The sequence below is a fragment of the Geotrypetes seraphini genome, chromosome 5 (assembly GCF_902459505.1).
Source record: "Geotrypetes seraphini chromosome 5, aGeoSer1.1, whole genome shotgun sequence".
Lineage (NCBI taxonomy): Eukaryota > Metazoa > Chordata > Amphibia > Gymnophiona > Dermophiidae > Geotrypetes > Geotrypetes seraphini.
Window position 1 is genome coordinate 100,757,701 of NC_047088.1, and position 27,707 is coordinate 100,785,407.

Sequence of the window (27,707 nt, forward strand, 5' to 3'; positions counted from 1 at the left end):
GACCTCAAAGGATTAACATGCCAGCTGTAGACCTAAGTCTGCTTTTTCTCCACGCAAGCAGAACTTAGCCCAGCACTGGGAAATTATGGAGCACAAAAAACCCGCAAAAATTATAAAGTAATATACAAAACAGTTCAGAAGGAAAAACTGAAAGGGCCAGCAGAGCCCTCTAGAAAAGGAGTTGAAAACTTGGAATGGAGCATGGGGACAATACCCTACTGTCCAGAATGACATACCTATTACACTACAATACTGTACTTGTTTCATTTTGTGGGTCTATCTGCTGTAACATAGACAGACCCGCACTATCGTTCCAGGCTCAGCAATCAAACTGCTGACAAAAGCAACAGCTGAACCACCTTAGACAAGTGAGGAAGGATGAAAGCAACGGTAGCCAGGCACTAGACTGATTCAAAGATAAATTTAAAAAATGGTTTTTTGCCAGGTTTGCTTTTACTGCTGCCCAAGACAAGAGCAAAGCGACAAAGCTGCAGCAAATTAGTAGAGGGCAAATTCCTGCAATGTTAGCAAACCGAGAGTGCAAGTAAAAGTACCGATTCGTAATAGTAAAAATCCTAATTCAGAATACAGGCCGCTGGTTCTTCGCATAGAGCAGTGAGATATGATCACAGCCAGTCACATTATGTAACAACCCTTTAATATCTTCGACTTTTTCCGTACACTAAAGTTCAACTTTTTTTTTCTTTCCTGGGCTCTCCCGAAAGCTGCATCCAGTAAACTTGTCAGCATATTCGTAACTTTAGCCACAGCTTTTTCAAAGCACTAGAAAACTGATCAAATAGACAATATAAAGAAGTAAAATTAATTTTTATTTTTGTGATTCAGATTTTACCATTTTCTTCATATCCTTTATACAATTATCCAAACTGGAAAGTGCGACAACGTCGTCGCGTGATGACGTAACGTGCATTCACCTTCCCCTCCCATGTGAGGCCGCAGCCTGAGAAGCGCGCAGGCGTAGTCGGGTCGGCAGCGCAGGGCGCTTCAATTTCCCTTATCCTCCCGCGGGCCCCGTGCAGACATTTAGACGAAGAAAGACACGGAGGGGGCAAGGAGGGACCCATTAAGTGGAGATCACATACTCACTTGCCGGAGAAGAGACTGCAGCCGGTAAGAAGCCAAAGCAGGCAGGCTGAGAGACAGAAGGGTACGGGGCCCTGTGGTGCCCGGCAGTTGTTGTGGTGACTGGCTTGGATGGTGACGGTTGGTCGCGCGCTCTCTTTCTGTCTGCTACTGTCCTCCAACCTAACGTTCCAACTCGTGAGTAGAGTGGTGGGAAAGTGGAAGAGTGTGCCTTACGCATTTCTAGTTACTACAGTGGAAAAGTGGGTAGGAGCTCTGAGCTCTGTCTCCCATGGTTCTGAGGCTCGCGGAGTATTTAGCTTTAGAGGAGCTTCTTTAAGGAGGAGCGCGCGGGGCCCGGTTGTGAATAAATAAAAGCTTTTTAAATGAGATCGGTGGTCTTGTACGGACCCTTTATCTTATGGAGGGTTCGCTTCCTCGACTTCATTTGCGCGCGGGCGGTGCCTGCTTTTTGAGGGGTTTATGTGATTGGTGGACGGAGATTAAGGAAAAACTTTTTGATGGGGTAGCAATGGATTCTCTGCTCTCTTTTTTTTGGTTGATTGGATTTGAGAATGCTGGGAACGTTCGAATGTGCATGTGTGTTGGACCCTGATGTCCATTAGCCGTCCCCACCCCCATTAATAACGTGAGCATAGATGAAGCTAGCTAGCTAGCTAAGGAAGACCATAATGACAGTCTCCCCCCCAGCTGTCTGTCACTTTGTGAGGAGTAAACATTGACGATTGCTTCTCAAGGAAAATTATATACATTTTTGCTAGTAATACTTATGAGCAGAGGAGATACTGTAATACATTTAACCACAAGGTAAAAACTTTGTCAGTGCTTATATGGAGGGAGGTGAGGAAAGAGATTATATGGATTAAAAATTTATCTGTGAGGCTCATGAGTAAGGCAGAATAGAGAATGAGTAGATGTAATCTCAAATTTCCTGTTAAAGTTTGCTGTAGTACTTTTCTTTGTACCAGAGAGAGCTTCCTTCTGGAGTTCATAGAATGTAGTATGTGGGGAAAAGCAAGATGTTTGTTTATTTAATTAAGACACTTGTAGCTTGCATATCAACCATCTATGTGGATAACAATGATACATACATAATTAAAACAAAACATATATATTGAACAAAACATAGCAGATTATTAAACTAACAGTATACAATAAACAGTTTACACATGTGCCTTAAAATAAAAAGCCAAGCAATTACAAGATTACAAAGTAACTGAATTTGAAAAGGCAAGTCTCTTCTTAACCATTTGTGCATGGTTCCTGAACTGATACTTAAGGATGAAAGGCTGGTAGTCGCACTTGGGACAATGGGTACAGACAAGATGCTAAGAGCTGGTAAAATAAGACATGTAGATTTTGTAAGACTGCTCATAGAAAACAACCTGTAGCAATTCTTACGAAGGAAAATTTTGTAAGACAGCTGGAGACAAATACCTCATAGTTGGCCACAAAGTTTTGATGAGAGAAACTTTCTGTATAGAAACTAACAATAAGGTGGCCCATTTCATCCATTAAAAACTTTGTAAACACATCATTGTGACTATGATCCTAAGAGGGTTATGGAGAATGAAGATGTGATCATCTGGGATGTTCCTATTAGAGAATGACATGGGGGTCAAATTTTTCCCCGTTCCCACAGGAGCTCATTTTCCTGTCCCTGCCCCATTCCTGCAAGCTCCGTTCTCATCTGCACAAGCCTCAAACACTTTAAAATCATAAGTGTTCAAGGCTTGTGCGGATAAGGCAAAGTGTACAGGAATGGGACAGTGACAAAACTCACGGGGACTGGATGGTGAAATTGAGTTCCTGTGAGGACAGGGAAAAATTTGTCCCTGTGTCATTCTCTAGTTCCTATTACAACTGATTAAAGCTCAGTGTGAGAGAATATGAGAACAGCATTGATCATAGGTGTTGATACTAAGTAAATTATTCTTTGAATTGTGTGGAAAAGATGCTCTGGTTTCAAGTAATTAAGTTGGAGACCGAGAAAATGCGGTAGAAAGAGAGTATTTCCCACTGTATTTGGTGCTACAGGCTTGATTTAAATGCAGTTTTTAAGCACACATTTGTAAGTTGCCTGTACATATTACATACTGTGAATTCCAGAAGGAGTCTCTGTTCAGCATGATACAAGTACAAAGGTAAGGGTTAGTAAATCTATGAGATTGAAATTATATTCAATATACCCTGGTTTAGAAGTGAGGTTTATTGCTGTCATGATATGTGAAGATTAAATTGGAGGTGTTGTCCCCCATAGAAGGAAGAGGAACAAATAATATATTAATCAAGTAAACATTTATTACCTGTTCACAAGTAGTAGAAGAGTATGTATGCTCATGAAGAGGGAGAGGAGAAAAAAAGGAGTCACTTCTGCTATAAGAGAACAAAAGATAATGTGCAGTGTCATGAGATAATACTCAGAAGAGATGGGAAAAGTGAATAAAAATATAAGATATTCCATGCTGTTGGCCTTCTGTAATCTGTATTGACCATTGTTGGACACAAGTACTCAGCTTTGTCCCTGACTCAGAGGTGTGAGGAATATATGCCCAAAGCTTCCAAGTTATCCAGTTCATGAGGAAGCTTTTAGGCCAGTCTTGGCTTTGACAACTCTTCCTGACTACAAATCCCACATTGTTTATGGGATGTACATTAGAGAATGACACAGGGACAAATTTTTCCCCATCCCCACAGGAACTCATTTTCCTGTCCTGTCCCCGTGAGTTCTTTTCCTGCCCTTGCCCCATTCCTGCAAGCTCTGTTCTCATCTTCACAAGCCTCATCATAAGTGTTTGAGGCTTGCGCAGTTAAGGCAGAGCTTACAGGAATGGGGCAGGTACAGTGACAGCAAGAAAACTCACGGGGACCCAGAAATTGAGTTCCGTGTCATTCTCTAATGTACATTTAAAACTAGCATTGGCCAAATCTCTTCTTGGAACTGGGTAACTTGGTACCTCTGAATGCCTGTTGTAGAAAAGTTGGTCAAAACTGAGTACTGTAGAGAGAGGATGCACTTCCATAGTAAGTGTTAATCCCTATGCTGCATTTGGTAACAGTGGTTAACAAAACTGGACTTAAAAGGTTTGGGCAAGTTCCTGGAGGAAAAGTCCATAGTCTGCTATTTAGACAGACATGAGGGAAGCCACTGCTTCCCCTGGATCGGTAGCATGGAATGTTGCTATGTTTGTTTCCACCAGGTAACTTGTGACCTGGATTGACCACTGTGGAAACAGGATACTTAACTAGATATAAACAGTAAAGTACTGATTCATGAGATATGTCTGTGTATTTTGCCTAGCACAATAGGAATCAAGATAAGTTTTTAAAAAGTTGAATATAATAATCTCTAAATTGATAAGATTATGATCAGGAAGAGCTAGAGTTTAAGATTTAGTTAGATCAATGTAAAATACAACATTTGTACAGATAGGATTATATATAGTATATAACCCACACCAACCTTTAAGCCCAATTCCCATTTTACTCTTTTCCTAGAAAAATTAATTTCTTAGAATAGAACACAGGATTCAACATAAAAAAAAAAATGTAAACAACCAAACTTTAAACTGCTTCCTAAAACTCAAGCTAGTCTTGAGAAACATACAGGTCTTTGAGAGTTTATTCCAGAAACTTGGGGCAGCCCAAGAAAAACACAAAGCCCCCATTCTGACCATCCTAAACTGTAATTGGTAGCAAAACCAGATTTCCTATGCCACTAGAACTCCACTCCCTTTGTGGTTCATATTGGTCTTCAGAGGGACCCCTAAATAAGAGTCCCAATTCCCCGAATGACCTTAAAAGCCAGGTTTAAAACTTTGAACAAAATCATTTTTCACCAACAACACATTCAAACATATTGCAGGTAGGGCTTTAGAGTGGGAATGGCATACCAAATCAGGAAGACTGTTCAAGGCATACATTACAGAACACTGGAATTCATGGAGTTGGAAATTTATAGTGAACAAGAAAGGCATCGAAAGAACATTTAGTAGTGCTATAGAAATAAGTAGTAGTAGAAAGAGGAGGTCATGGAGAGGATTATAGGGGATGTCAGGGAGATACAGAGGTAATGATAAGCTGTGAAATGAAGGTATTGTATTCTCTCTCTTGACATAGACAAAAGTTTTTAGTAATGGAAATGTGATTATCACTTACAAGCAGTAGGGATGAGTGACAAAACATACATGAAATTACAGGTGAGGGCAGAGGAAAGCATTCCCTTGATACAAAAGTTTTATTCCCATTAGATAAAATTTTTATTCTGGCTAGTTGAGTGAGCAGTAGAATAACTCTAGAATGCATTTTTGGGGCTAGTTTTATTTCCTTTGTGGATGAATGAGAGAAGAGAAATGTGCATAGCTCCTTGCTTTCCAGTAAGTGTTTGCTGTTCTATTTTTTTTCATATACTCTTTCCATCTTTGAAATCTGCAAATATGAAAATTAGGCTTGCTCAATACCAAATGCTATTGTTTCCCAGTCTATTTACATTCAAGTATACCTGCATTAACCAGCCTCTGTGAAGCAAGAAGTAGGGTCTAGGGAAGGGTCTTGTGTGGTCAGGTGAAAAGCAAGGAAAGCACCATCCTTCCCTTTTTTCAAACTTTTTAAAAAAGGATGAGAGGAGTTAGAGAAACATGAATTCTTCATAGTGAACCAACTTGGTTTGTCAGTGGTTCTCAACCTTTTTTCTGTTGTGACACACATGATAGACAACATTCATGCATGTGACACACTGAACACTATGGGGCCGATATTCAGACTGCAGAAAGTAGCCAACTAACTCCTATGATTGGCGCTGACCATGGATATTCAATGCTTGGACATTTCTTATAACCAGCATTGAATATCTGTTCTGAGTTTATTTGTTTTTTTAGTTGACTGGTTAAGTTTATAGCGGCCAAAGATAGAACTGCTATTAACATGGCCTGATTTGGCTGCTAAACTTAGCTGGTCAACGCTGAATATTGCTGGTTAATATGCAATATGTTAATTTTTAGCCTCTAACTGAATATTCAGTAGAGATAACTGGTTATCTTGCACTGAATATTTAAATTTAACCAGTTAAGCACTATTTAACTGGTCAGTGCCACTTCTGGCCGGTTCAATAGCGCTGATTATTAGTCTGTATAATTCACAGCCGAATAAAGCATGCTTAAATATTTCATTGTATATGGTAACTAAGTTTAGTATGAATTTGCCCATTCCATATCAGAAAACTATATGCAACATATCAGTTCTAGATTTCTCACTTGTCATACAACAAAACAAATATGTATATTCAAATTCTGGTATCACCTCAGTAACAATGACACAAAATCCCTCCGCTGTGATGCAGCACAAAAGCCTGTAAATATTCTACTCGGAAGCTATATAACAATCAGAACCTATGTATAGCAGACTTAACATTTTCAGTTAGGGCTAATGGCAGAAGTTATTATTGGGAATTGTTGGGAAAGAAAAATAGGGACCAATTATGGGGATTTTAAGAACTTGACTCAAGATTGCTGGTCTTCCCAGCTTGCAGGCGCTGATGGTTGTAGAGGAAACAAAGGCTTGCTGTCTATACCAAACTTTTTGTGACGTACCTTGCCCTGATTGAGAACCACTGGTTTATATTAAGTGCAAGTGAAGAGAGAAGTCTGTGTAGTGTAGGCACCTAGTCTAGCTGGAAACCAACATGCAATCACATCCTTTGCTGAATGCATCCTTTTCCCCATCTCAGTGTGGGAATGAGAGAGGCTAAAAGTAGAGAATGGCTCAGATGGGTTCCTATGGTAAACCATGGTAAAACCACGGGATGGGAAAATTGCAGCCGGTTTACCATGGAAACAGGAGCAAGGCTTCTTATTGCCTTGCGGTAAAATAAAATTGTGCTCAGGTTGGCATTTCTAAACATTCCTCCTCCATGCTTCCCTCTCACCCAGCACCTATTTTACCTTCAGGAGCCTCTGCCATGCCTTGGAGAAGAATCTTCAGAGGCCTGCTACAGAGAGGGACTTGGCAGAAGGAAGGTCCCAGAGCAGGCTTCTGATGATTCTTCTCCATGGCATGGTTGAGCCTCCTGAAGGTAAAATAGGTGTGGTTGAGGCTCCTGAAGGTAAAATAGGCGCTGGGTGAGAGGGGAGCATGAGGAGAAGGTTTAGAGATGGAGAAGCTAAGAGCAGAGCCCAGCAACTGGTGTGGATCTGAGCAGGGCTCTGGAGTCGGTAGATAAATGTTCAGACTCCGACTCCTCAGTTTTTTGCACTTCAGACTCCGATTCCGACTCCAGGTACCCGAAATTTCCTCCGACTCCACAGCACTGGTTATTTTTCAGATCGTTAAAATGAAATGTCAAGTTGAGAGAAATGAGCATTTTCGACACCACCTTCTTTTTGCTTTTAATCAAGGTTCTAAGGCCACAGAAGCTGCTCGCTGTGTGCTGTGTATATAGTGGATGCTATAGCTGAAAGAATCGCTCGTGATTGGTATGCCAAGTTCAAAAATGGAGTCGGTAGATAAATGTTCCGACTCCGACTCCTCAGTTTTTTGTACTTCTGACTCCGACTCCAGGTACCTGAAATTTCCTCCGACTCCTCGACTCTGACTCCGACTCCACAGCCCTGGATCTGAGCATCAGGCTTCTATTTCATACCTAATCAGGCCAAATGGTACACTAGTTAAAAAATGCTATTATAATGATATGGTAGACCTGGATTACAGTTCTGGGGCCAGACTGCAAAGCCCTTGTGGAGGTAATCTTAGAGGAAATAAACATTCACATAATATGGGAGTAACTTAAAAAACAAACCATATTTGGACAATTGTGAAAGACGAACATAAGAAGTAAAAGTGTTCAGATTTGAAGATGGCACTTAAAAACACTTGATCTTTAACCTGTCCTTTTGAAATGATGCAAGAGTACTAGTGCAAAAACTGTTTTTATTCCTAACTTTTGAAATGATTTCACATAAATTTAGTTGATTAAAGGTTGAAACCAGTTTCTTAAAAATGTAACACAAATTACTTTAGATCCAGGGGTTCCTAAACTGTTGGTTGTGATTCCAAATTGGGTTTCCACATTTGAGGTTGCGCCCTGAATGGGCTCTCCATAAAGATGTACTTCAAGCAGATTGCATGCCTTTTGTGGCCACACCAATGAGTATGCAACCACAAAAAGCTTGGTAAGTGCTGTCATAAATAAATCAAAAGCTGATCACAAAACCTGTGGAAACACCAGCAACTGTATGCACCTTTTCAGACAGCAGGATTGCAGAAATTGGTGGAAGCAAAGCCATTGACCATCAGCTTGGCACTAACTACCTTCAAAAACTTCTACCAAAAAAAATGGATTTCCAGCCACCAAAGAAAAATCTCAGAAAATAATTGCCAGACTTAGGTTCTGGGAAGAGCTGCACTTGGTGGCTGAGGCCAAGGACTGTTACAGCAAGATCTGAGTTGTATTGTGAAAGACAAGAACATAGGATGGGATCCTAAATTGGTGGTGCACTAGAAAATTTGCTTATTAGAGCACTTGCCACACATTTAGATAAGAGGATAACTTTTAAGCTGTATCCTGGTGCATCCATATGCTAACTTTACTGTTGCATAATTGAGAGAAAACTTAACATGAGATGGGGAGGGACGTAGAAAGTGACAATGAATAAAGTTACCATGAGGACCTTGCATTAGAGCAGCATTCCTTGTCATCAGCAGCAGATGAATCCAGACAAGTGGGATAACATCCATCAACCAGCAGGGAGAGATAGAGAGAACTGAATTGACCTCGGGTATATCTTGGAAGCACCTCCTCCTAGCTCAATAGCAAATGCTATATTTACATTCAAGTATACCTGCATTAACCAGCCTCTGTGAAGCAAGAAGTGGAGTCTAGGGAAGGGTCTTGTGTGGTCAGATGAAAAGCAAGGAAAGCACCATCCTTTCTTTTTTTCAAACTTTAAAAGAAAGGATGAGAGGAGTTAGAGAAACAGTGTTTCCCAGCAGGTTGGATGGAGGTTTTCATTCTCAGGGAGGAGGTGCCCTGCTCCTTAGAACTAGTTTTTGGGTAGGTTTTTCCTGGTGCAGGAGGACACATGGCTCCTTGTGTTCTCTGGTGCATTTTTTATGGATAGGCTTTTGTGTCGGGATTCCAGATGCACCGGGCTGTCGCCTTTTTCTGCTGCCTACGGCTGCTTTTGCGGCATTTGGGGTTCCTTGCAGTACCCTGACATGCAAAGTACCGGATTTGGCGACAGCACTCGCTCAGTGAGTGATCTTTTGGACAAATAAGCTAGTAGCGACTACAGAATATCGCTCCAGGTTATTCTTTCCGCTCCTGGGTTCATTCATGGGGAGGACTGGGCTGGCAGTTGTATAAGCTACCTCGGTGTCTGAGGCTGTTACTGTTTCTCCTTGGGATGCTGGGACAGGCCCTTGTCACTCTGTGACCCGGGTACAGAGTAGTGTATGGTTACAAGGGGATGATTTGCCTCTCCTTTGGCATTATTCTGGACTGGGGTCAACAGTGTGACCTCTGGCATCCTAGGGCCTTGGTACTTGAGAGGGCTTCGGTCAGATGGGTAATCTTCATTGATCACAAGTCTGGACGGGCTGCCCTAGAACCTTCTGAGGAAAGTAGGTCTGGTTTACAATGAGGCTCATGGGGTTTGCCATCAGCCAAGGACCATTGCCAGACATGTTGCTTGCATTCCACAGGAGGTTATTTGAAGCCTGGTGATAGCAATTAGCAGGCTGCTTTGCACTCATACTATTCATGGAGGGACACTGTAGCTCGGGTTTCCCGCAGAATGGTACTCTTAGACAAGGATTGCTCCTGTTCACCTAGGCTAGAGGGGTTATCCTCTGTATGTTCATAGGCTACGTAGGGGTTGTATCTCCTTAGACATGTGCTGCAGGGCAGGTTTTCAGTTCACTTGTTTTATTTCCCTCCCTACGTTTGGACTTCTTTTGTACATCCCACTTGTCTGGATTCATCTGCTGCTGATGACAAGCAATGTAAAAGGATGTCCTTACCTGATAATTTTCTTTCCTTTAGTCACTGCAGATGAATCTGGAGCCCCACCCTGGTGCGGGGTTGGTCACTTTCAGGAGCGGTCTGGGCTTGCCTTTAGACTAAAATTGCAGTCTAGAATGTGAGGCATCAATGGTTCCGGTAGTGCATGTGACGGAAGAAGTTCCATAGGTGTCCTATGTCTCACGTGTTTAATGCGGTTGAGTGATTTACCATATTTTATCCCAGGACAAGCAGGCAGCATATTCCCACACATGGGTGACGTCACCGACGGAGCCCCGCAGCGGACAGCCTCGAAAGCAAACTTGCTTGAAGATCTCGATCTTTCGAGCACTGCACCGCGCATGCGCGCGTGCCTTCCCGCCCGAACTAGGGGGCGCATCTCCTGAGAGGATCCTCAGTTCGTTTAATTCCGCGGAGACAAGAAGACACGTTTTCTATCTCTGCAGCATTGCCTTCTCTTCACCGCGGCTGTTTCTTTTCTTTTCTTTAGTTAAGTTCGGTCGCTGTGCTCTTCTTTTTCGGTTTTTCTTTTATAAAAAACAAACAAACAACATTTTCTTTTATTTTTGTCCGGCCGGTGAGCTTTGGGCCTAGGCCCATTCGCTCTTTCGTTCGACACGGTCTTTATTTTTTCCATGTCCCGGCCTCTTACCGGGTTTAAACGTTGTTGCCAGTGTAATCGTGTGATTTCGGTCACCGATCCCCACTGTCGTTGTTTACAGTGTCTGGGTTCCACTCATTCCCCAGAAGACTGTCATCGTTGCTTCACCCTTACTCCACGGGCTTTTCGGCGCCGGTGTGCTCAGTTTTTTCAACTTTTTGGCATGGAGCAACCTTCGGATTCGACCTCGACCTCGGCGGCTGCCCCGGTCTCGAAGGCTTCGACTCCGACGACATCGACACCTGTGGTCTCGAAGGCCTCGACCCAGACTCCGGCTGGAACTTTGGTCTCGAAGGCCTCGACCTTACCTGCTTCGGTTCCCTCGAAGACAATATCATCCACGAAGTCTTCTACGGGGGGTAAGTCTCCGGGTTCTCTTTCAGGTACCATACCCAAGAAGCCACCAGAGTCCTTGGCACGTCCTTCGTCTAAGCTTACCTCCAAGATAAGGGAATACTCACCTTCGAGGTCGCCCTCTTCGGAGCGTACTGCTGCACCTACGAGGTCAGATTCTTCTGTCTCGGTGCCGATGCTGGAGGACATGCTGAAATCTATACTCACCACTCAGATTTCCTCCTTAGTGGCTCAATTGGTCCCGTCCTCGACCTTGCCTCGGACTGATCAGCCTGTCACTCAACCGAAGCTTCCAGTGTCCCGAGGCCGATCAAGGACACCGAAGACCGTTTCTTCATCGGATTCTTCTCCAGACTCACCTCCTCCGAAGCACCGGTCGAAGCATTCGAGATCTATTGCTTCCAAGCTTCGGAAGGAGTCTTCGACCTTGGATACTGAGACTTCTCTGCCTCATTCTTCGAAGCAGAAATATGGATCTCGACACCATCGAGCATCGACTCGAAGCCCTTCTCGACCGAAGACATCACCGTCGAAGCACTCACGTCGAGACAGTTCACCTCACACTTCGACCCATTTTGTGCCACGTACACCTGGTACTTCTCCTTCCAGAAGCCTAAAGAGGAAACATTCTCTTACTCCGCCTCACAGTGCGGCTTCTTCTATGACTTTACGTCTGGACTCAGAACCACTTTCTCCATACTCTAGAGAGGCTTCTCCATCCTACTCAGCTGTTCCTAAATCTCGCAGTGCCTCGCCTGAAGAAACATCTGATCCTAAATCCATTTCTTTTGCAAAGTTTATTTTTGATATGGGTCAAGCTCTCAAATCGGACCTTCATTCAGACTCTAAGTATACTCCTGAATACTTAGCAGATATGGAGCTGCCTCATCCACCAAAAGAGTCCCTCAGATTGCCTATGACACCTGTTCTGAAACAGACATTTACTCGTAATATTCAATCACTCCTTATTCAATCACTGCCATTCCATCTAAATTGGAGTCCCGTTATAGAACTGTTCCATTCAAAAGTTATGAAAAGTCTCAACTTTCTCATCAATCCCTGGTAGTAGAATCATCTTTGAAAAAAGCACATCCTTCAAAAATTTATGCTTCAGTTCCTCCAGGGAGAGAAGGTCGTACCATGGATAAGTTTGGACGTCGTTTATATCAGAACTCTATGATGGCAAATAGAGTTCTTAATTATAGCTATATATTTATATCCTACTTCAATCATTTTCTGAAGATTTTACCATCTTTTTACCCGGATATCTCTACTACTCGTCTCTCAGAATTTAAACTCATCCTTAAGACTCTTTCTCAGTTACGACTATTCATGTTACAAGCTTCATATGATGCATTCGAACTCTCATCTCGAGTATCTGCCTTTGCTGTAGCCATGCGTCGTTTAGCATGGTTGCGTATTGTGGACATGGATCCTAACCTTCAAGATAGATTGGCTAATCTTCCTTGTCAAGGAAATGAGTTATTTGATGACTCTATTGAGGCGGCTACCAAGCGTCTTTCAGAACATGAACGCTCTTTTGCTTCCCTCATTCGTCCAAAATCGAAACCTGCACCAACTAGAGGTTTCAAGCAGACTCCACGTCGTTATCCTCAGAAAACGACTCCTGCTTTTTCCAGACCTCCTCCTCGTCGTCCTCCCCAACAACAGTGACAACAAAAGTCTCAGACTCCTGCTGCCACCAAGCCTGCTCAGTCTTTTTGACAATCTCGACCTGAGCATTCAAATTTCTCTGTTCCCAAATTCTCTCCTCCCCATAGGGGGTCGCCTGTCCACATTTTATCACCAATGGGAGCTCATTACATCAGATCTCTGGGTGCTTACAATCATAAGAGAGGGATACTCTCTTCGACTCCTTCAGGTACCTCCAGATCGCCATCCAAGAGAGTGTCCTTCCAATCAGTCGCATCTCCCCCTTCTTCTTCAAGAAGCTCGAGCTCTTCTTCTCCTACGAGCAGTGGAGGAAGTTCCTCTTCTCCAAAGGAACTTGGGATTCTACTCCCGTTATTTTCTAGTTCCCAAAAAGACGGGGGATTTGCGACCAATCCTGGATCTCAGAGCCCTCAACAAATATCTAGTCAAAGAGAAATTTCGAATGCTCACTCTGCCAACTTTATATTCGTTAATGGATCAAGGAGATTGGATGTGTTCCCTCGATCTCAAAGAGGCCTATACTCATATCCCTATTCATCCAGCATTTCGCAAGTACCTCAGATTCCAAGTAGGAAACCTTCATCTACAGTACAGAGTTCTCCCCTTCGGATTGGCTTCTTCTCCCAGGGTTTTCACAAAATGTCTCGTGGTCGTGGCTGCAGCTCTTCGCAACCAGGGTCTCCAAGTATTTCCATACCTAGACGACTGGCTCATCAAGGCTCCCTCTTTTTCAGGGGTTATTGCAGCGACCCAACAGACTATTCTTTTTCTCCAAAGTTTGGGATTTCACATCAATTTTCCCAAATCTCAGTTGACTCCTTCTCAGTCTCTCCAGTTCATAGGAGCAACTCTGGACACTATCAATCTGAGAGCATACCTTCCACAACCACGCCAGGCTGCTCTGCTTCAGCTTTCTCAACAACTCTTCCACCTTTCAACTGTTCCAGCACGAACGATGATGGTTCTGTTAGGTCACATGGCTTCTACAGTTCATGTGATTCCTTTTGCCAGACTTCATCTTCGCATTCCTCAATGGACACTGGCATCCCAATGGCAGCAATCAGTGGATCTACCAACTCGACTGATTTCCATAACTCCTTCTTTTCGGAAGTCTCTCCGTTGGTGGATGCTCTCTTTGAATCTTTCAAGAGGCTTGCTGTTCCACCCTCTTCCTCATCAGAAAGTCCTCACAACCGACTCATCAATGTACGCATGGGGAGCTCATGTGGACGGCCTTCGCACTCAGGGTCTCTGGACTCCAGCAGACCATCGGTGTCGTATCAATCTGTTGGAACTCAGAGCGATATTCTATGCTCTCAAAGCTTTTCAACATCTCCTTCACGACATGGTGATTCTGGTACGTACAGACAACCAGGTAGCCATGCATTATGTCAACAAACAGGGAGGGACGGGATCTCACTCCCTCTGTCAAGAAGCTCTGAAATTGTGGCGTTGGGCAATTCTTCACAACATCTTCCTCAGAGCTGTTTATATTCAGGGTCAACAAAATTATTTGGCGGACAAATTGAGTCGTCTTCTACAGCCTCACGAATGGACACTCAATTCTCCTACTCTTCGCCAAATTTTTGCTCGTTGGGGAACTCCGCAGATAGATCTGTTTGTGTCACCTCTCAACTGCAAACTGCCTCAATTTTGCTCCCGCATCTATGCTCCTCAACGTCTCGAAGCGGATGCGTTTCTACTGGACTGGAGAAACCAGTTCCTTTATGCTTTTCCTCCGTTTCCTCTGATTCTCAAAACTCTAGTCAAGCTGAAGTCAGACCACGCCACCATGATTCTGATAGCTCCTCGGTGGCCCAGGCAACCTTGGTTCTCCCTTCTACTTCAACTCAGCACCAGGGAGCCTCTTCTTCTACCAGTATTTCCCTCTCTACTCACGCAGAGTCACGGATCTTTGCTTCATCCCAATCTGCAGTCTCTACATTTGACAGCTTGGTACCTTTCTGCATAACAGACTTCTCTCAATTCTCTCCGTCTGTTCAAGATATATTGGTTGCCTCCAGGAAACCATCTACGAGACAATGTTATGGTCAGAAGTGGACTAGATTCTCTGCTTGGTGTTCTACACGTCATTTACCACCCAGATCTGCTTCTTTGACATCCGTTCTGGACTATTTATTTCATTTGTCACAATCTGGACTTCAGACTACATCTATTCGAGTACTTCTTAGTGCTATAGCTGCTTTTCATCAGCCTTTGGATGGAAAACCCCTTTCTGCGCATCCGATGATTTCTCGCTTTATGAAAGGACTTCTTCACCTCCATCCACCGCTTAAACCACCTCCAGTGATTTGGGATCTCAATGTGGTTTTAGCTCAACTTATGAAACCTCCTTTTGAACCGCTTGACAAAGCTCACCTCAAGTATCTCACTTGGAAAGCTGTTTTCCTGATCGCCCTCACATCTGCTCGACGAGTCAGTGAGTTACAAGCTTTGGTTGCAGATCTACCTTTCACAGTTTTTCACCATGACAAGGTGGTCCTACGTACTCATCCTAAATTCTTGCCTAAAGTGGTTTCAGAATTTCACATCAATCAGTCTATTGTTCTGCCTGTATTTTTTCCAAAACCTCATTCTCATCCAGGAGAAGCGGCTCTTCATACTTTGGACTGTAAACGTGCTTTGGCTTTCTACCTCCAACGCACTCAACTTCACAGAACATCTCCTCAGCTTTTCATCTCTTTTGATCCGAACAGGTTGGGACGTCCTATATTGAAATGCACAATCTCCAACTGGATGGCTGCTTGCATTTCTTTCTGCTACGCTCAGGCTGGTCTTCCTTTGCAAGGTCGAGTGACGGGCCATAAAGTTCGAGCTATGGCGGCATCTGTAGCTTTCCTCCGATCAACTCCTATTGAGGAAATCTGCAAGGCTGCCACTTGGTCCTCGGTTCATACATTCACCTCTCATTATTGTCTGGATACCTTATCCAGGAGGGATGGCCGCTTTGGCCAATCTGTTTTGCAAAATCTCTTTTCGTAAATTGCCAACTTCCCTCCGTCCCTTTTGATTAGCTTGGAGGTCACCCATGTGTGGGAATATGCTGCCTGCTTGTCCTGGGATAAAGCACAGTTACTTACCGTAACAGTTGTTATCCAGGGACAGCAGGCAGATATTCCCACAACCCTCCCACCTCCCCTGGTTGGCTTCTTGGCTAGGTATCTGAACTGAGGATCCTCTCAGGAGATGCGCCCCCTAGTTCGGGCGGGAAGGCACGCGCGCATGCGCGGTGCAGTGCTCGAAAGATCGAGATCTTCAAGCAAGTTTGCTTTCGAGGCTGTCCGCTGCGGGGCTCTGTCGGCGACGTCACCCATGTGTGGGAATATCTGCCTGCTGTCCCTGGATAACAACTGTTACGGTAAGTAACTGTGCTTTTTTGCTCCATAAGACACACCTGACCATAAGACACACCCTAGATTTAGAGGAGGAAAACAAGAAAAAAAACCCATTCTGAACCAAATTTTCCCTGCCAGGCTCTTTACCCTGTCCCCCTTCTGGTAGTCTAGAGGTAGGCAGGGGCAGGCAGGCCTAGTAACAGGCAGGGCACCCCACCCCGAAGCATGCAGGCAGGGCCCCCCAAAGTGCATGATCTTTCTTCTTTTCTTCACTATCCATGTGTACCATTTCCTCCCCTTCCATTAAGTATCACATCTCTGTATCTTTATTCCTCCCCTTTCCAGCATTATTCCATGTCCCTGTCCCTATGCTTCCTTCTCCTTCAGCATTTCTTTGCTCTGTCTCTTTCCCTCCCCTGATTGCCCTGGTTCTTATGCTGGGATTGTCATTTCCTTCCTCCTGTAATCCTCATCCCCACCCTGAGGCAGGCAAATAGGCCCCCCGTACCCCCTCCGACCTCTCCCCCGTACATTTAGTTCCTCTGGCGCAGCTTAACAGGCCCGTTCCTCCATGTCCCGCCGGACGCGAACGGAGTCAGAGGAGCGATGATGGAGCAGCTGAGGCCCAGATGTGCCGCCTAGTGCTGCCATGGAGGATAGGAGGGAGGAAAACGGGAGGCCGGAACCAGAACATAATATGAGAACATAAGAATTGCTGCTGCTGGGTCAGACCAGTGGTCCATCGTGCCCTGTAGTCCACTCCTGCAGTGATCCCTAGGTCAAATATCAGTGCCCTAACTGAAACCAGCCCTACCTGCGTACGTTACGGTTCAGCAGGAAGTTGTCTAACTTTGTCTTGAATTCCTGGAGGGTGTTTTCCCCTATAACAGCCTCCAGAGGAGCGTTCCAGTTTTCCATCACTCTGTGTGAGAAGAAGAACTTCCTTATGTTTGAACAGAATCTATCCTCTCATTCTCCCTATCTTGGAGAGGGTGAACAACCTGTCTTTATCTACTAAGTCTATTCCCTTCAGTATCTTGAATGTTTCGATCATGACCCCTCTCCTTCTCCTCTTTTCAAGGGAAAAGAGGCCCAGTTTCTCTAATCTCTCAGTGTACGGCAACTCCTCCAGCCCCTTAACCATTTTAGTCGCTCTTCTCTGAACCCTTTTGAGTAGTACCGGGTCCTTCATGTATGGCGACCAGTGCTGGATGCAGTACTCCCAGGTGAGGGCACACCATGGCCCGGTACAACGGCATGATCACCTTCTCTGATCTGTTCATGATCCCCTTCTTAATTATTCCTAGCATTATCCCAGGACAAGCAGGCAGCATATTCTTAACTGATGGATGATGGCACTGACGGAGCCCTGGTACGGACAATTTTAGAGTGATTGCACTCTAAGAACTTAGAAAGTTTCAGCAGGCTGCACCGCGCACGCGCGAGTGCCTTCCCGCCCGACGAGGTGCGCGGTCCCCAGTTTCTTAGTTTCCACGGAGCTAAGAAGACGCGTTTTTTTTTTTTTTCAATGGCCGTTGAAAATCCTCTTTGCCTTCCTGCTCGCGCATTTTTTTTCTGTCTGGAAGTTTTTCTTCCTTGTTTTCTTTTAGTTTAGTATTGTAAAAAAAAAAAGAATTTTTCTTTATTTTTGGATCTTTTCTTCGCCTCGCTCCAGCGGGGCCTGTTGGCACAATCGAAGCCTCCGCCTTCGATTTAGCAGAGGCCGTGTTCACCTTCATGCCCTCGCAGCCAGGTTTCAAGAAGTGTCAGTGGTGTGCGCGGCCCATCTCTTTGACCGACCCCCCCACAACTGGTGCCTTCAGTGCCTGGGACCGGATCACAGTGCCTCCTCTTGCACCCGCTGCGCTTCTCTTAAAAAGCGCACCTTGAAAAACCGCCAAATCCAACAACGACTTCTCTTCGGTGCCGGGATGGAACCATCAACATCCACTCCGATGTCGGCTGCCCCTTCTAAATCGGCACCGACTCTTTCGACACCACCGGAGCTTCCTCCAGTGTTGCATCCCCCAGGTAAGCCGGCTAAGAAGCCTTCCTCTTCCCTGGAGCGTCCTCCTGCCGATCCTGCAGTGAGTCCAGTCCTGCCGGCCTCGAGGCGCCCCCGTAAGTGCTCCGCTCCCATTGAGGTGAGTGCCACATCATCGGCCTCCTCATCTCCCGAGCGTCGAGCGGTACTACAGGTACCGAAGAAAAAGAAAGCAGTACTGGTGCCTTCTTTAGATGACCGCATTGCAGCTATCCTACAGGTCCAGCTTCAAGAGCAGTTGCAACATCTTCTCCCTTCTCTGCTGGCACCGAACCTTCCAGCCCTGGTCCGGTCTGAGCATACGGCACCGTTGGTTGAGCAGCCTTTGTTGTCGGTGTCGACACTTTCGGCACCGATATCTCCTGTTTCCGCTTCCATGCCCATTTTGTCAGCGGAACCCAGAACCTCGCACCATGTGGTGCAGACGGTCTCCGAATCGGCACCGTCTCCCGATACCGCTCGGCACCGTATCACTTCTCCCGGTGCTGCCTCTTTACGCTCCGGTAAATCAGTGCGCAAGTCCCACCATACTGCACCCTCGACCCCGATTTCTCGAGGTCGGGGTTCACAGGTTCGTGACCCTGACTAGTGGGACGATTCTGAAGAGCCTATGGGTACTGAGGAGGCAGTTTCTTTAAGCGAGGAAGATACTTCTCTCCAAGAACCGCCTTCTAAGCCTGAACAATCCTCCTTTTCAAAATTCTTGAAGGAGATATCTGACTCTCTCTCTATCCCTTTGGAATCTGATTCCAAAAATTCCCAGGCTTTCCTTGAAGCCCTGGATTTTGATCAGCCTCCAAAAGAGTTCCTCAAGTTACCTCTGCATGACATCCTGCGAGAAACTTTTTACAAGAACTTGGAGACCCCTTTGACAATCCCAGGAGCTCCAAGAAAATTGGACACTCTATATAAGGTGATCCCTATCCCAGGTTTCGACAAACCACAACTCCCCCATGAGTCTTTACTCGTGGAGTCCACTCTCAAAAAGTCGGTGGGCTCTAGTGTCTATGCCTCTGTCCCTCCTGGCAGAGAAGGGAAGACCATGGATAAATTTGGAAAACGGTTATACCAGAATGCTATGTGGCTAACCGTTCAGGTAATTATGCTTTTCACTTTTCTTTCTACCTGAAGCATTTGATCCAACAGCTGTCTTCCCTCCAGAAATACCTTCTTCAGCGTAAGGTCCATTTATTCCAGCAATATACTTCCAGTCTGCTCCAGTTGAGGAAGTTCATGGTATGTTCCATCTACGATAACTTTGAGCTGACATCCAGGGCTACTGCCATGGCGGTTGCCATGCGCCGCCTAGCTTGGCTTCGGGTCTCTGAGCTTGATGTGAATCACCAGGACCGCCTGGCAAATGCTCCTTGCTTGGGTGACGAGCTGTTTGGGGAATCCTTGGACACCACCACACAAAAACTGTCTGCCCACGAGACCCGATGGGATACCTTACTCAAGAACAAGAAGAAGCCTCCACCAGCTCGCCCTTTCCGTCAACACATTTCTTACCAACATCGCTATTCTGCTCGGCCTCTCCATCCTCCTCAGAATCAACCTAGGAAGCAGCGCGAGCAGCACCATCAACAGGCTCGTCCACCACAGCAGCAACCTGTAAAACCAGCTGCTCCACCCAAATCAACTCAGCCCTTTTGACTTGCTTCTCAGGGACATAGCCAGTCTCCCTCCATCTTCCCCTCTACCACAGCCTATCGGAGGTCGCCTGCACATCTTTCTCATCCGGTGGGAACTCATCACCTCAGATCAATGGGTACTATGAGTCTATGTTTCTAAACATCATTCGTCACGGGTATTCTCTCAACTTTCAGACTCTTCCACCAGACAATCCTCCAAAAGAGTCTGCTTCCAACTCCTCTGAGTCCTCACTCCTTAGAAACATAGAAAGATGACGGCAGAAAAGGGCTACAGCCCATCAAGTCTGCCCACTCTTCTGACCCACCCCATCAAGTCTGAGTGCTAATGACCCAGATCCTTAGCTCGACCCCCATAGGGATCCCACGTGGATGTCCCATTTATTCTTAAAGTCTAGCACGCTGGTGGCCTTGACCACCTGCACTGGAAGTTTGTTCCAGTGATCTACAACCCTTTCCGTGAAGAAATACTTCCTGGTGTCACCATTAAATTTCCCTCCTCTGAGTTTGAGCGGGTGCCCCCTTGTGACCGAGGGTCCCCTGGGGAAGAATATATCGCTTTCAGCCTCGACACGACCTGTGATGTACTTAAATGTCTCAATCATGTCTCCCCTTTCTCTACGCTCCTCAAGAGTGTATAGCTGTAGTTTGCCCAGTCTTTCTTCGTATGAGAGACTCTTGAGTCCGGAGACCATTCTAGTGGCCATTCGCTGGACAGATTCAGCTCGAAGCACATCTTTTTGGTAGTGTGGTCTCCAAAATTGCACACAGTATTCCAGGTGAGGTCTCACCATGGTTCTGTAAAGTGGCATTATGACTTCAGGTTTGCGGCTGATGAAGCCTCTATTGATACATCCCAACATTTGCCTTGCCTTGGATGAGGCCTGCTCCACTTGTTTGGCAGCCTTCATATCTGCACTGACGATTACTCCCAAGTCCCGTTCTTCTGAAGTCCTAGCTAGTCCTTCTTCAGGAGGTCCAAACCCTTCTTCTTCTGAATGCCATAGAGGAAGTTCCTCTAGATCAGAGGGGGCAGGGATTTTACTCCCGTTATTTTCTGGTTCCCAAAAAGACGGGAGATCTCAGACCTATCCTGGATCTCAGGGACCTCAACAAATGTTTAGTCAGGGAAAAGTTCAAAATGCTCTCTCTGGCCACGCTTTATCCTCTACTCACTCAGGGCGACTGGCTATGCTCCCTCGACCTCAAAGAGGCATACACTCACATACCCATCCATCAGAACTCCAGACGGTATCTCAGATTTCAGATCCATCACCGTCATTATCAATACCGAGTGCTATCCTTTGGCCTTGCTTCATCTCCAAGGGTATTCACCAAGTGTCTGATAGTGGTGGCTGCCTTTCTAAGATCTCACAGTCTCCAAGTCTTCCCTTACCTGGACGACTGGCTAATCAAGGCTCCTTCATCTCAGCAGGTGGTTCAAGCCACCAACCACACCATCTCCTTCCTTCAAATCCTTGGATTCGAGATCAATTACTTGAAGTGGCATCTTCTTCCTACTCAGCGACTGCAATTCATTGGAGCAGTCCTCGACACCACCCTTATGAGGGCTTTTCTTCCCTCCGATCGTCTACAGACACTGCTCCACCTCTGTCATCAGGTGCTCCTTCAAAACTCCATTTCAGCCCGCCAGATGATGGTTCTATTAGGGCACATGGCCTCAACGGTGCACGTCACTCCTCTCGCCCGTCTCCACCTTCGTACTCCTCAGTGGACCTTGGCCACTCAATGGTCCCAGGCGACAGAACCGCCTTCACGTCGCATATCTGTAACATCGTCGCTCCGACAGTCTCTGCGATGGTGGTCGAACTCCTCCAATCTTTCCAGAGGTCTTCTCTTTCATCTGCCTCCTCACTCCATGATCATTACCATGGATGCTTCCCCGTGTGCCTGGGGGGCACACATGGACCATCTTCGTACACAAGGTCTGTGGACGGTCCAGGAACGAGCTCATCACATCAATTTTCTGGAACTCGGGGCAATGTTTTATGCTCTCAAAGCGTTTCAACATCTTCTCTGTCCCCAGGTTCTTCTTCTGTGCACAGACAATCAGGTAGCCATGTATTACATCAACAAGCAAGGTAGAACAGGCTCTCGCCTGTTATGTCAGAAGGCCCAAAGGATTTGGTCTTGGGTGACAGCTCGAAGTCTCTTTCTGAAGGCGGTGTACATTCAGGGCGAACAGAATTCCTTAGCAGACAACCTCAGCAGGATTCTTCAACCTCACGAATGGACCCTCGACCCTGTCACTCTACGGTCCATCTTTGCTCAGTGGGGCACTCCTCAGGTGGACCTCTTTGCAGCTCCCCACAATCATCAACTGCCCCTCTTTTGTTCCAGACTCTACTCCCCTCATCTTCTGACACCAGATGCTTTTCTCCTCAATTGGGCGGACCGATTTCTTTATGCCTTTCCTACCCTTCCTCTCATGTTGCAGACATTGTTCAAGCTTCAGAGGGAGAAGGCCACCATGATTCTCATCACCCCACGGTGGCCTCGTCAACATTGGTACTCCCTTCTTCTTCAGCTCAGTTCCAGTGAACCCATACTGCTGCCAGTATTTCCTACTCTACTTACTCAGCATCAGCAATATCTTCTTCATACGAACCTGCCATCTCTCCACCTGACAGCTTGGTTTCTCTCGACCTAACCACTGCTCCTGTCTCTCTCTCTTAGCCGGTTCGTTCCATTCTAGAGGCCTCCAGGAAACCGTCCACTCTTCAATGTTACCAACAAAAGTGGACTCGTTTTTCTTCCTGGTGTCTCCTTCATCATCATAATCCCACTTCACTACCGGTAGAACAGCTGTTGGATTACTTGCTTTCTTTATCGGACTCCGGCCTCAAGTCTACGTCAATCAGAGTTCACCTCAGTGCCATTACCGCTTTTCATGAGCCCATTCAAGGAAAACCTCTCACGGCTCATCCTCTGGTTACTAGGTTCATGAGGGGCCTTTTCAATGTCAAACCACCTCTTAAGCCCCCTTCCATTACCTGGGATCTTAATGTGGTTCTCTCCTCTCTCATGAAGCCTCCTTTCAAACCATTGGCCACGGCTCATCTCAAATTTCTCACTTGGAAAGTGATCTTCCTTATTGCCCTCACCTCTGCCAGGAGGGTCAGTGAGTTGCATGCACTAGTGGCTGATCCATCTTTCACTGTTTTTTACCATGACAAGGTGGTTCTACGTACACATCCAAAGTTTCTCCCTAAGGTTGTCTCTGACTTTCACCTCAACCAGTCCATTGTCTTACCTGTCTTCTTCCCGAAACCTCATGCCCACCCTGGGGAACAGGCTTTGCATACTTTGGACTGTAAGCGTGCTTTGGCTTACTATTTAGAGCGCACTAAGCCTCATAGATCATCTCCCCAACTTTTTCTATATTTTGATCCCAATAAGTTGGGTCACCCTGTTTTTAAACGTATGATATACAATTGGCTTGCTGCTTGCATCTCGTTCTGTTATGCTCAGACCGGATTGCCCCTGGAAGGTTCTGTCACGGCCCATAAGGTTAGAGCTATGGCAGTGTCTGTAGCTTTCCTCAGATCCACGCCTATTGAGGAAATCTGCAAGGCTGCTACTTGGTCCTCAGTTCATACTTTCACATCTCATTATTGTCTGGATGCATTCTCCAGACGGGATGGATGTTTCGGCCAATCTGTTTTACAAAATTTATTTTCCTAATGGCCAACCTTCCCTCCATCCCTCTTTTTGTTAGCTTGGAGGTCACCCATCAGTTAAGAATATGCTGCCTGCTTCAGGGCTGTGGAGTCGGTAGATAAATGTTCCGACTCCGACTCCTCAGTTTTTTGTACTTCAGATTCCGACTCCAGGTACCCGAAATTTCCTCCGACTCCGACTCCACAGCACTGGTTAATTTTCAGATCGTTAAAATGGAATGTCAAGTTGAGAGAAATGAGCATTTTCGACACCACCTTCTTTTTGCTTTTAATCAAGGTTCTAAGGCCGCAGAAGCTGCTCGCAACATTTGTGCTGTGTATATAGTGGGTGCTATAGCTGAAAGAATCGCTCGTGATTGGTATGCCAAGTTCAAAAATGGAGTCGGTAGATAAATGTTCCGACTCCTCAGTTTTTTGTACTTCTGACTCCGACTCCGACTCCAGGTACCCGAAATTTCCTCCGACTCCGACTCCTCGACTCAGACTCCACAGCCCTGGCCTGCTTGTCCTGGGATAAAGCACAGTTACTTACCGTAACAGGTGTTATCCAGGGACAGCAGGCAGATATTCTTACGTCCCACCCACCTCCCCAGGTTGGCTTCTTAGCTGGCTTATCTTAACTGGGGACCGTGCGCCTCTGTCAGGCAGGAAGGCACTCGCGCGTGTGCGGTGCGGCCTGCTGGAACTTTCTAAGTTCTTAGAGTGCAATCACTCTAAAATTGTCCGTACCGGGGCTCCGTCGGTGCCGTCATCCATCAGTTAAGAATTTCTGCCTGCTGTCCCTGGATAACACCTGTTACGGTAAGTAACTGTGCTTTTTGCCACCGCCGCGCATTGCGCGGACGACTTCATTCACTTATTGACCAGTACTCCCAAGTCTCTTTCCTGGAGGGTCTCTTCAAGTACCGCCCTGGACTTCCTGTATTCGTGTATGAGATTTTTGTTACTGACATGCATCACCTTACACTTATCCACGTTGAACCTCATTTGCCGTGTCACAGCCCATTTCTCGAGCGTGGTTATGTTGCGTTGTAGATCTTTGCAATCCCCGAGTCTTCACTACTCTGAATAACTTCGTATTGTCTGCAAATTTAATCACCTCACTCGTACCAATTTCCAGTTGGTTTATAAATATGTTTAAGAGCATGGGTGCAAGCACCGAGCCCTGCGGTATCCCACTGGTGATGCTCTTCCAGTATTATCCATTTACCCCCACTCTCTGTTTCCTATCCGCCAGCCAACTTTTAATCCATGTGAGTATTTCACCCTTGATTCCATGGCTCGCAATTTTCACAAATAGTCGTTCATGTGGAACCTTGTTGGAACGCCTTCTGAAAATCTAGATATACAATGTCAACTGGGTCACCCTTGTCTATCCGCCTGTTTACTCCCTCGAAGAAGTGCAGCAAGTTCGTCAAGCAAGATCTTCCTTAGCTGGTCCTCATCAGATCGTGTCTGTCAAGGTGATCAATGATGCGGACCTTTATCAGCGCCTCTACCATATTTCCTGGTATTGAGGTCAGACTCACCGGTCTGTAGTTTCCCAGATCTCCCTCAAACCTTTTTTGAAGATCGGCATAATATTCACCACATTCCAGTCTTCTGGAATCTTTTCTGATTTGATCGACAGATTGGCTATTAGTTGAAGCAATTCAGCTATAGTCCCTTTCAGTTTCTTATGACCCTCGGATGGATGCCATCCAGTCCCGGGGATATATCGCTCTTAAGCCTATCAATCTGCCTGAATACCTTCTCTAGACTAAACATCAACCCTGCCAGTTTCCCGTCTTCGTTTCCTGTATATAGCCTGTTGAGTTCGGGTATGGTGTGTATATCCTCTTTGGTAAATACAGAAGCAAAAAATGTGTTCAGTTTATCGGTGATGGCTTTGTCCTCCTTTAGCACTCCCTTTATTCTATGGGTATCCATCGGTCCCATCGCTTCCTTCACGAGTCGTTTCCCCTTAACATATCGAAAGAATTGTTTGAAGTTTTTCGCCTCCTTGGCTATTTTTCCCTCGTTGTCTCTTTTGGCCCCTTTTACCGCCTTATGGCACCTGCGTTGATGCTGTTTGTGCTTTTTCCAGTTTTTGTACATTTTTGACTTTTTCCATTCCTTAAACAAAGTCTTCTTGTCTCTGATCGCTTCCTTCACCGCTACAGTGAGCCATGCCGTTTCTTTGGTCTTTTTCCTCTTGGATCCCTTGTTGCTACGCAGTATATATAGATTTTGTGCCTCAATGACTGTCCTTAAAAAGGGACCACGCTTGCTCTAGGGTTTTTACAGCATCTATCCTCATCTTAATCTTCTTCCCCACCATGAGTCTCATCCCTTCGTAAGTCCCTTTTCAGAAGTTCAGCGCCATGGCCGTCGTTCTGGTTCGATGTTCGAAGTGGATCATATTGTGACCATTAGTTCCCAGCGTCCCCTCTACTTCTACATCTTGTGCCGGTCCTTGTAGTCCATTTAGAATTAAGTCCAGAATTGCATTTCCTCTCGTATTTTCCTTGACAAGTTGTTCCAGGAAGCAATCACCTACAGCATCCAGGAATTTGCTCTCTCTGCTGCAGCCAGAGGTGTCTAGGTTCCAGTTTATGCCCGGATAGTTGGAAGTCACCCATGATAACTGCGTTGCCTCCCTTGCAGTTACGTTTAATCTTGTCTGTTATTTCTCCATTAATTTCTTCGTACTGTCCTGGGTGTTGGTAATAGATGCTGATCTTCATTTCTAATCCATTTGTTCCCAGAATTTTGACCCATAGAGACTCTTAACTTATTCGTCATTTCTGGCGTGTTCTCTCCAGTAGGTTCAATTCCCTCTTTGACATATATGGCAATGCCCCCACTCTGCTATTTCCGTAGCCGCTCGCTCTCTTCAGGGGTGCGCCCCTATGCTGGGACTCCCAGCGGCTTCCGAATCTGATGTCTGCTGCTCATGCCCGGCCTGCGAAGAGTTTGTGGGAAGCAAGACTCGCTGTCTCCAACTGCCTCTCCAGCGGCAGAGCGGTGCACAAGGCTGCTTGCCTGGTCGGCTGACGCGGCTGCCTCCTCTTCCCTTCTGTAGCTGCAGAGCGGCGCACAAGGCTGCCTGCCTGGTCCCACAGCATTTCCCGCGAGAATGGAAGCGGTGCGGGACTAGACAGGCAGCCTTGTGTGCCCCTCTGCCGCTACAGAAGGGGAGAGGAAGCAGCTGCGTTAGCTTACCAGGCAGGCAGTCTTACGTGCTGCTCTGCCGCTAGAGAGGCAGCCGCATCCATTGAGGGAAGGCACCAACATTAAAAAAAAAAAGGTAACCGGGGTGGGCAGTTTGGGTATTTGCTCCATAAGACACACCCTTATTGCCACTAAATTTTTTGGAGGGAAAAAAGTGCATCTTATGGAGTGAAAAATACGGTATGTGATTTACTTTTATATGCTTTTTCAACTGCTTGAGAAGACTTATACTGATTGGCCAGGAGGAGGTGCATCCAAGATATACCCGCAGTCAATTCAGTTCTCTCTGTCTCCCCCTGCTGGTTGATGGACGTTATCCCACTTGTCTGGATTTATTTGCTATGACTAAAGGAAAGAAAATTATCAGGTAAGGACATAATTTTAAGTTCTCCCTTAAAATTTTATCTCATCTTTTAATCTATTACTTCAAAGTTGAAATGTAATTCTTGTTTTAGTTTGGATGTAATCCGCCTTGAACCGCAAGGTAATGGCGGAATAGAAATCACTAATGTAATGTAATGTAATTCTTCACTACAAGGCCTGGGGCCAATGGTGGTTTTCATTACCTTTCTGTTAGTGTTTTTTTTCTGCTTCTCTGCATTTCTGCCAGGACTCAGGACAGAAAGGGGAAAATAGATGGGACAAGAGCACATTCTAGTACAATCCCACTCTATTCCTGGACAAGTGGATTATACATCTCCAGTCATGAGGCTGCTTGAAGGAAGCCTCATTTATATAATGTTTTAGACCCTTCCCTTTTACCTCAGGACTGCCCTCAGGTATTCAGTTGCTTTCCTACAAGGTATGAGCTGGTCTTTTCTGCTCATGTTTATTTTTCTTTAAAGCCAGTATTTTTGTTTGCACTTTGTGGCTTTGTGCTGTAGAGGTTCCCAGTGTGGACAGCTTTTGCTGCGGGAGAACACAGACTTTGAGGA

General features: G+C 45.7%; 1 protein-coding gene across 1 annotated transcript in view; it reads left to right on the forward strand.

Annotated features, from left to right (window-relative positions):
• The first annotated feature begins 1,018 nt into the window (after positions 1–1,018).
• Positions 1,019–27,707, forward strand: part of SETD1A (SET domain containing 1A, histone lysine methyltransferase) — a 350,806-nt gene continuing 324,117 nt past the window's right edge. Inside the window, exon 1 of the mRNA XM_033946630.1 lies at positions 1,019–1,131. The gene's annotated coding sequence lies outside the window, so the exon portion shown is untranslated. The remainder of the gene's footprint in view (positions 1,132–27,707) is intronic.